The following is a 9,292-nucleotide window of genomic DNA, read 5'->3' as shown; positions in this document are numbered from 1 at the left end:
TGCTTTTCTGTGACTCGCCACTAAATGGCGCAACAATGGTACTGCCGCCATTTTGGAATTGAAAACCCCAATGAGTCTGTGGGCATAGATGTATAAGGACACGTTTCAAAGGCCGTATCATCTTGATGCGCTACTTTGATTGTGTGTTGCTCTTCATTCTGCTTACTACCCCCACACAAACACGGCGGCATTTCTAAACTTATCTTTTCTATTACAGATACATCTGTTATCTGCAATAAGACAAGAGATGAGATAAGTATTTTAATGATCCCACACCGGGGTATTTCAATTGATGTATCTGTATTACATATACAGTTAATTTAAGACAACTTTATAAGGTGGTGATTGCCGGCAACTGTTGGCAGATGATGGCTAATCACATGACTAATGTGTTTTTTGGGATGTGCACATCCAGCAGACAAGCAGCAATTTTATTCTGCAATTGGACTCATTTATTTTTTTTCCTGACAGATGTGAAATCAATGTCCAACGGAAGGGACAACACAGGGTTCTCACTCAGGAGACAGCTGTTTGTGTCCCGTGTGTAACCAAAAGTCATCGTTGGCTTATTTGAATCTACGGCCTTTACTTTACTTAAAAAATGGTTGGAGACCTCTTCTGAAGACTATCCACTAGTTAATTGGACAATGTAAACTCCCCCCACATTGCTTAAAGCCCTACATTCTTAAATTAACTTCAGCCCTTCAAGGCAGAAGGTCTGTCTTAAGGGGGCTCCAAATGGATTACGTAGTATGGATGATATCTTCAAATTGTTCATCCATTTTTATATAGAAACGTATGAAATAATTTTGATATGTAAACTTCCCGCTGGCTCACCTTCATCTGAAGCAGCTCAGCATGGCATTCCATCCCCATGGTTAAGAAGCTCTGCCACAGGCTGTTGGCTGCTGATGAAGGTCTTTACATTCCCTGATGTAAAGTTTGATGTCTGGGAGGTCTCTCCTGGCAGAATAATATCTGGCAATCTTTTTTTCACTTGGCTCATGGCAAAGGAACACATTTGTCAGCTATAGAGTCTTCGATCACTACAGTGTGTGAAGGCTGGGGCACCTGTAAGTAAAGGTAAAGGATGCACCCCATTACATACTTTTACTTCATCTCAATACCTTTTTAAAGAAACCATAATTTTCAAAAAAGTACAGAGAGAAAATAAGTTTCTTGGGGAAAAATAAATCATTTTAAGCTGTTCACATGTTTTGTATAAAACGTGTGGAAAACACCAGCCGTGCCACTTTTATAGTTTTTTAGGCCTGGTACACCTACTGTTACCAAGCAACCAAAAACTGCACGCTGCGATAAAGATAATGATCAAGTTGCAGTAGGTTAGAAGAAGGCCTCAGAGTATACTATACAAATCAAAACAAAAATAAATTAATTTCCAGCACCGTAAATCCCTCACAGAAGCTTTACCGTTCGATTTATTTCTGTCAGTTTGGCTGACATCCTCACATGACATGCAGGCCCCGCTGCAGAGTTCCAAAAGTTTAACTATTTTTACTTGGGGGCGCAGCAATCGAGCCCTGAAAAATGTTTCTCTTGGATTTAAGCGCGCCTTCCGTGCTTCTGCATTGACACAATGGATTTGCATTTCCTTTAATTGTTCAGTCCAAATGATTGGGACATTTCCGTTTACACATACAGATCCTCGATCCATCTAGATTAGTTCAGGGTTGCAGAGCATGTGTGAAAGGGACCTGAGAGTATGCATCTAGTGGTCATTAGAGGAACTGCAGCTCATGGTACTTGGAATCTCAACACACATTAGCATCAGACTTTCAACAAAGGAACAATCTGATCAAACATTAATAAAGTACATGTTGCTAACAAATACCATATTACATCACTTTTAAAGTCCCTCAGATCCCAAATGACAGTTTAACTTTGATCACAGCTGAATTAGTAAGAGCACAACACTGGCACTGGAAAACCAGCATGCTGCATTTTTGGCAACAGGCCAATCAGCGATGTCACAGCAGGTGGTTTCCATTAGCTGAACACCTGCTGTGACATCACTGGAGGTGAGCTCACACCTTAATCTAACACCAGGATGCCTGACTAGGTTGTTATGTACCCAACTATAATATCAAGCCTGTCAAAGGTCTTTCTTTCTTCACTTCCTGTTTTTACCAGGCTCGGTTGAAAACACCACAGCCTCATGAAAGCCATGAAAAAAAATTCAAACCACATTTTATATTAACTGAGAACAGAAACTCAACTGGCCTCTCCTCTTTGTGGGCCCTGTCAGTTGACATTTAGCTGATCCCAGAGAAAAACAAACGGGTCTGGCTCAATTTGCCAACTTGTTTTTGTCTTTATTTATTTTTGTGTGTGTGTGTCTGTGTGTGTGTGTGTGTTCGTCTGTGTGTAAAGCAGCCTGATGATTCCACAATACATTAATCTTGCAACTGTCTTCCAAAAGAGTCGTATTCCTAGGGATGGTTCAAGATTAAACCCTTTCAAACCCATATTTCCAAAACTATTTATTCAGCCATATTCTGGCAAAACAATGACAATGAGTGAAATGTGGATTGTGTTGTAGCAGTGGTTCAAGTGTTGTTTGGTGTTGGTTCTTTTATTCCACAATGAAAGCTGGTCACTGCAGAATCTATTGTAACTGACATGAATTCATGTTGACCACAGCCTCTGTGTTCCATAAAGGATGAAACTATGAAAGGTTAAGAGACAACACTCTGGTCGGGGCAGTGGCAGGAGAATGTCTATATTATACTGTAAAGAGAATGTTATAGAACATCATATCACATATTACTGCTGGTTGTACTGGTGAGTGGTCACTGCAGACAATAAACACAGCATCTCACGGGTTGACCTGTTCTCATAGGAAGGCATATAAATAGCACGACAATGGTGACCATTGTCGTGCATTTTAGGCTTTTCATGTGTCATTTTGGCCACGTTGTTACTGTAAAATCACCGCAGTTATATTTAGGAAACAAAACCACTTAGTTTTGGGAAAGATTAAGTGGTTGGGCTTAGAAAAGTATGTATACTAAAGTAAAACGTAAACAATGTAAAATAAGTACAGAAAACACGTCACAAACATCACTAACGTATCTTTAAAAAAACTCAACAGCACTTTGGGACACGAACACTGGTCTCCTGGTTAAAGTCTTGTGTTTGTTTGATCCGTTTAACTCACCTCCCTCCAGATAAAGAAGTCTTTCTCACTTTTTAAACTACATCACTCGCTCTGAGTGAAGCGTATTCACACATATGTGTTTACATTGCATTCAGTACAGAGTAAAATTACATCTAAAAGCAATAATGACACTTGAAAGTAAGTATAACAAATGGTCTTTCTTCACAGTAAATCCAGGCATTCATGATAGTAATCTTTTAACTTTGTAATAACAAAGATGTCAATAAATCAAGACATTGATATTAGGTCAATTATTAACCTGACACATTGACTTTTTAAATCAAAAAGAAATGCCAAATAATTTCTATATTAACTCTAAAAAGACTGCTGGAATAGAGTCTCTGCCTTTGTGCCTTTGGTTATTTTGTTGTTAGTTTTGACACTTGTACAGTAGGTTGGGGAGTGATTTATAGAGGCATAATATACTTTACAGGGGTGGTTGCCTCCCTTGTGTATTGTTTTAGCTCAGCAGCCAGGCAGCCCAGGTTATGTTTTTAACATCACTATGCTTGGAAAGCCAGCGATGCATTTGTTCAAATTCTAAATTGAAAGGATGTTTTGTTTGTTGTATTAATTTCTTTGGTTTGGCTCCCCCTGCTGGAACTCTTTCCTTTTTAGGTCACCTCTGTAATCCCAATGGGTTGGCCCATTTGTTTATCCCTTGTAACATCTCTTTAGGGTCTACTAGTTAAGATAAACTTATAGCCTCCATGATGCAACCAAACAAAGACCCAGCTTATAGTTTCAAAGAATGGGTTTAATGGATGTTTTCGAACCCAAAGCCAAACAAATAAAAAAACTGCAGGTTCAAAGCATCTAGAGTCTCCTAACATACTGACCATCATGTGGAAGGACTAAACGTTCTGAGGCCCACATCTGCTAGTGTGTGTGTGTGGTATGCACGCTTAATAAATACCTCCTTACATGTGCGTGCAGCATTCCAAAACAGCAATGTGGGCTGCACATATGTACATACACATGGCCTTCATTCGTACCGGGGAGACTGCTGGGATCAGAGGCCGTCCATTGCTTTTTCTTCTATTTTCAGAGAGCAAACTGCAAGTACTTATCAACTGTTACTCAATACAGCAGCAATGGCTTCAAAATCTGGAGGAAGTGGTTAACCCGTTCATTCAATAAGTTGATGCATGTATGCAGAGAGCTGATGTGGACCATGTCGCTGACTTTTGGCCGACTAACGTCTTGTGAAATTGTATTTCACATTGTTTTTTCTGAAGTAAAGTTGTGGTTTTCCCCTTTCAATTCAATGCAGTCTGAGGTTTTTTTTGGCACCAGCATCTTGCACATGCATGTTTCAAACCATTAGCAACTAGCAGTGGTGGAAGAAGTACTCAGGAAAAGTAAAAATACTACAGTTTAAAAATACTCTGTTACAAGTGAAAGTCCTGCATTCAAACTCAAGTAAAAAGTATTAGCATCAAAAAATACTTAAAGTACCAAAAGTAAAAGTATGGATTTATGTGGCTGAGAGTCACCAGGTAACACGGTCAGTCATTAAACCGAAGCACCTCTATAGCTGCATGCTATAATACAAGTTAACTACTACTGGACTGATCAAAACAGCTTGTATTTCTAGCGCCCACTTCAAAACTTAAAGTCAAACCTCTGAGTCTGTTTCATGGTGTTTGACGTTCTGTACATGACCACAGATAACGGAGTTGGATCCTCTAGTGACTTAAAGCTCTTGTTTTCTCTCTGGTGTAACGTTACACACTAGGTTTCTCTACCAAATACATGTATATATCTGGCCACTACCTAATGTATTTTACACTCTATTAACAGCACACAGACCTGGGAAGTCAATTTGTTTAGGTTACATTCGCCATCTTTTGGTGGTTAATGCCCTTTCATAGCTTGACGAGCCATCTTGGTTTTAGGCCAGCCCGATCTTGTTTTTTTGCAAACAGAGGTAATAAGAGATGGTGGAGCTAGGTTCAACATTTTAAGGCGACCAAAACGTTACAATGAACTTTGATGAACTGAAAACTCACTGTGAAAGGGTTAAAGTTTTAAGACAAAAACACGGGCAACTGTCCTGGTAGTGACCTGTCAATCACAGTAAGCCCATCCTAAAGCATACCCTGCTTTATGGTCTATTTGACTCTAAATGGACCATCATTTATTAAAGTAACATCATGCTGTATTGAAGAAGACTTGAAACTAGAGATTGAGACCATAAAACTCATATTTACAATGTATACTGAGGGAATAAATCATCTTATAGACTTCTATACAACCAGACTTCTTTTTGCAACCATTGACAAACAGACAATAACAGTTACTTTTATATTATATTTCCATATTATTTACCACAACCACATATGATATATTTTAGATATTGCTTATAAGAAGTAACGTGTTTTCCGGATAGCTGTCTAAAATGGATTTGTGGCAGCCCTCAACCTACAATACGGGTTCAGCTTTACCATAGCAGATGACATCAGCAGCCTGTCTGTTAGACATATTCAGTGTAGCAAATAGTACATCTTGCCACAGAGTCGTTACCCTCTGTTTGAAAAACATCTATAAAAAGACACTTTTGAGGCCACAATTACCCGTTCTCTGCTCTGGATGTGGCTATATTTACACTGCTACTGCATAAATATGGTGGACACAGCTGGCTACATGTCTCAGTGGAAAACAATCTAACCTAATAATGCAGTGTGTAGATTGCAGATGGTACAAGATGAATATCCGTAGTATTTATTTCTTGCTTCTGGAATGGTTGCCTAATTTAGGAGATGACTTTCATGATCACTTTCGACTGCGACTTGACTGTCCTAACTCCTGTTGCAAAAAAATCCACTTATTTTTTTGTGCCATTTAGAGTCATTTGTAACATTTTGTCTGTTTGTACATCTTTAAGCCTCGGAGTAACATCGCCATTCATTTGGAGTCGTGTTTGTGTTCACCTAACAGAGTGAGTCCAACATTCACTCTCACTTATCGCGGTCTTGGTCTTGGTCTGAGGAAAATATACGTGGCTCTTCAGCTGCCAAACGTAAACTAATGTTCATTAACTTAGCTTTGTCTGTCTGTGTGTAGTGTACAGTAGTGTGCAGGAGCTTTATCATAGCTTGTTTGATGAAAGCAGCTAACTACTGCTGCTGGACACCAATCAGGTTTGAGCAGGCTTTGGTTGCACACAGGTAAATAGTCTGTGTGGAGAGCAAGAGAAGTGGAACGCATTGGCTCAAATGCATTCTGGGAACCCACCGAAAGATGATTAAGCTTTTTATTTGCAACAAAATTGTAGTTTACTAAGTGTAGACCGGCTTCTTGTGAGTTTATACGTTGGAGATGTCTCTCAACCCCAACTCCATTCTCTCTCATGTCTCAATTATGTAATCGCACTGTAAACAATGACCCAATCCAAGTGTTGCAAATGTTGAGTATGAGAGGCTGTAAGGGCTTGAAATGGTACAGTATAAATAAGACTAGCACTTTGTGGTAACATATCAGGTTATCTTGGCATGGCCAAAAATATTTTTATGTACAGCTGTAGTTTCTTATTTCCATCTTTAAATGCCTGATTTGGAAGTCTTCCAGGTTCTTGTCTTATGAGATGAAAGGTAGGCCTTACTGTCAAATATTCAATTTACTCAAAACAACATGATGAAGCAAACTTAAAAGAAAGGATTAATGAATAAAGCAGGTGTGTAATAAAGCCGAAACTTGTTATCTTTTTTTTTCTATGTACCATCTTAAATCCTTCTGAGTATATTTAATACAACAGGCTGAACACCCATGTTCTTACCGTTTTTCTAACCCCTTGTAGACTATTGTCGCGAATTCGCTTCAAACCGCTTCCCCCTTGGACATAGGGATTGGCTCAATGGGCGGTGCATTAAAAAGGAACTCTTGATCTTGATATCCGCTGGCTACACCGGAATACCAGAAATATTGTTTGTTTCCCCCAGAGGCTAACTTGCATCAGCCGATGCGTCTTCTACTGTTCTCTTGGTTTGTGGGCATCTTCTTTTCTTTTTGGTTTTCTCTAAAATCAACAATAATTATGGTAAACAGCTGTACCCATATTGTCATTGCATTGCAACAGTTGCTGTGATGCGGCACCATTCCTCCTCCGCCAAACCCCGGTCCTCAGGGCTGCCCTCCACGGACAGCACGGAAACTGTAATTTCCAGCTAAAACTGGGATGATCCAAAAAAAACTCTCAGTTTGTGGCGTGAAGCCCTTGCCAGAACAGCTTAACCCTGAAATAACCCAGAGACTTGATATAGACAAATGTTTTTTTTTTATTTGTTTGTTTTAGTGGAGGTCAGTGGGAGGTATGCATAGTTTGGATGAGCAGAGAGACTTTCATCAACCTTTAACTCGTCATTTTCCAGTGAAATGTATTCTGAGCTTCATTTGTATTTCAATAGAAAACTGTGCTTTGATATTTCCATGTTTTTGTTCATGTGGATTAGGAAAAGGGAGGTGGGAGTAGGACTTGAGGTAAATCAATAGCATGCTGTCAACATGAACAGGAATGTCTTTTCAGTCACATCAGATAGCCACATAAACCCAACGTTTTGTAATTCAGCATTTAGCCCAGTTCACTGGATTTAATGATGCAGCAAACGCATTTATACAGTTATATTTTGCAAATAAGAACAACAAACTTTGATAAACTATAACCAAAATTGGGGAGCAGCTAGAATCAGCACAGGGGACAGGACAACACTGTATTTTAATTGTATAAATTGCTAAATAAATAATAAGCTAACAGCTGGAAATCAACTCAAACTGGGAAAGTGATTTGGGCAGTGGCAGGAGGTGTCCTTCGAGCCATCCTCCCATCTCATCATCTGTCACTCATCATGACAAGCTGTCCGCTCTCAAACAGCTGCTCCTCTGAGGCTGAGCTAACAGGCAGCTGCAGAGCCTCCCTAGCAAGGAAGCTCGTCTTTGTGCTTCCACAATCTGCTTTGTCTTGTCCTTTGCTGTTGTTTCTGCAATTATCTTTCTCTGGTTTGTGCACTCTGGTTGTCCCCACAAAAAAAAAAAAACTGAGCAATTGGCACTTTATGGTTGTTGTGCTTTCCATTCTAACCATTGTCAAACAACAGCAAACAAAAAAGAAACCTGCAACTTTATATAATGTTTCTTGTGTATCTTTACTAATGTCACATCTGTCGGTCTGCTCCTCCGTCCTTGTCTCCATGCATTTCTTAGGCACTTCTCCATCCATCTCCCAGATGCCCTCAGATTTTTCAACAGGTACCAGTCACTCCTTCATTCACCTGCTCACCCATTCTTCAATCCCCCTCAGTTACTGTTGCTAGGCCGGACAAGCTCGACAAAAAGAAACATGGCAACGCCTGGTTCCGATTAACCAGGTGCCGGCTTTGTTCCCGCCTTTGACCTGCAGTCGTATATCAGGTGGGTGGAGGCAAGCTCAGCGCCCGGCAGCAGCGTCTCCTCCTCCAGGAGTAGAGCTTCTCCTCGCTGCTCCTCTGGTCCCTGCTGGGAGCCAACACCAACACCACACTACTGGTTGTTTGCACTGTTTGGACTTGCTCCCCATGCCAGTAAGCTTATATATGTTTTGCCTTTCTGGCATTCACTCTACCAAAAAATGTACATACAGTATAATGCAGGCCAATACTCATCTACTCGCACTATTGTGCTCTTTCAGTATTAAAGAGCCCTTGTGTAAATACAGACTCCAGTTGAGTTTTCTCCAGGAGAAACAGACAAGCTTGTTCCCTCATGTGTCTGATCATAGCCAGAGTGTGGGGAAACAAAAACAGATGAAAATACAAACTGAGTGAAGAAACATCTCAAAAACAGCGAGCTGAAAATAACACATTCGTCTACATTTCAGTCCCAGCTGTGGATTCACTGGAATTAATCTGGAGTACAAAACTATGCAGAAACAAAGTCTGCCATGCAGGTAAATAATGTATATTCCCATATACACCTATATGGTGACATTATGCAGCCTACAGTAGGCAGCTAGTAGCTCCCATGTATTTTGTAAAACAATTGTTGTATTTGTTTTCTTTTCATCTTCATTACTTGAACACTTATGGCCTATGACGGAGATACACTCATCAACATGTGAGATAACGAAGAATGCCCTTTGTG

The sequence above is a fragment of the Anoplopoma fimbria genome, chromosome 21 (assembly GCF_027596085.1).
Source record: "Anoplopoma fimbria isolate UVic2021 breed Golden Eagle Sablefish chromosome 21, Afim_UVic_2022, whole genome shotgun sequence".
Lineage (NCBI taxonomy): Eukaryota > Metazoa > Chordata > Actinopteri > Perciformes > Anoplopomatidae > Anoplopoma > Anoplopoma fimbria.
Note: the sequence above shows the minus strand (reverse complement) of the source record.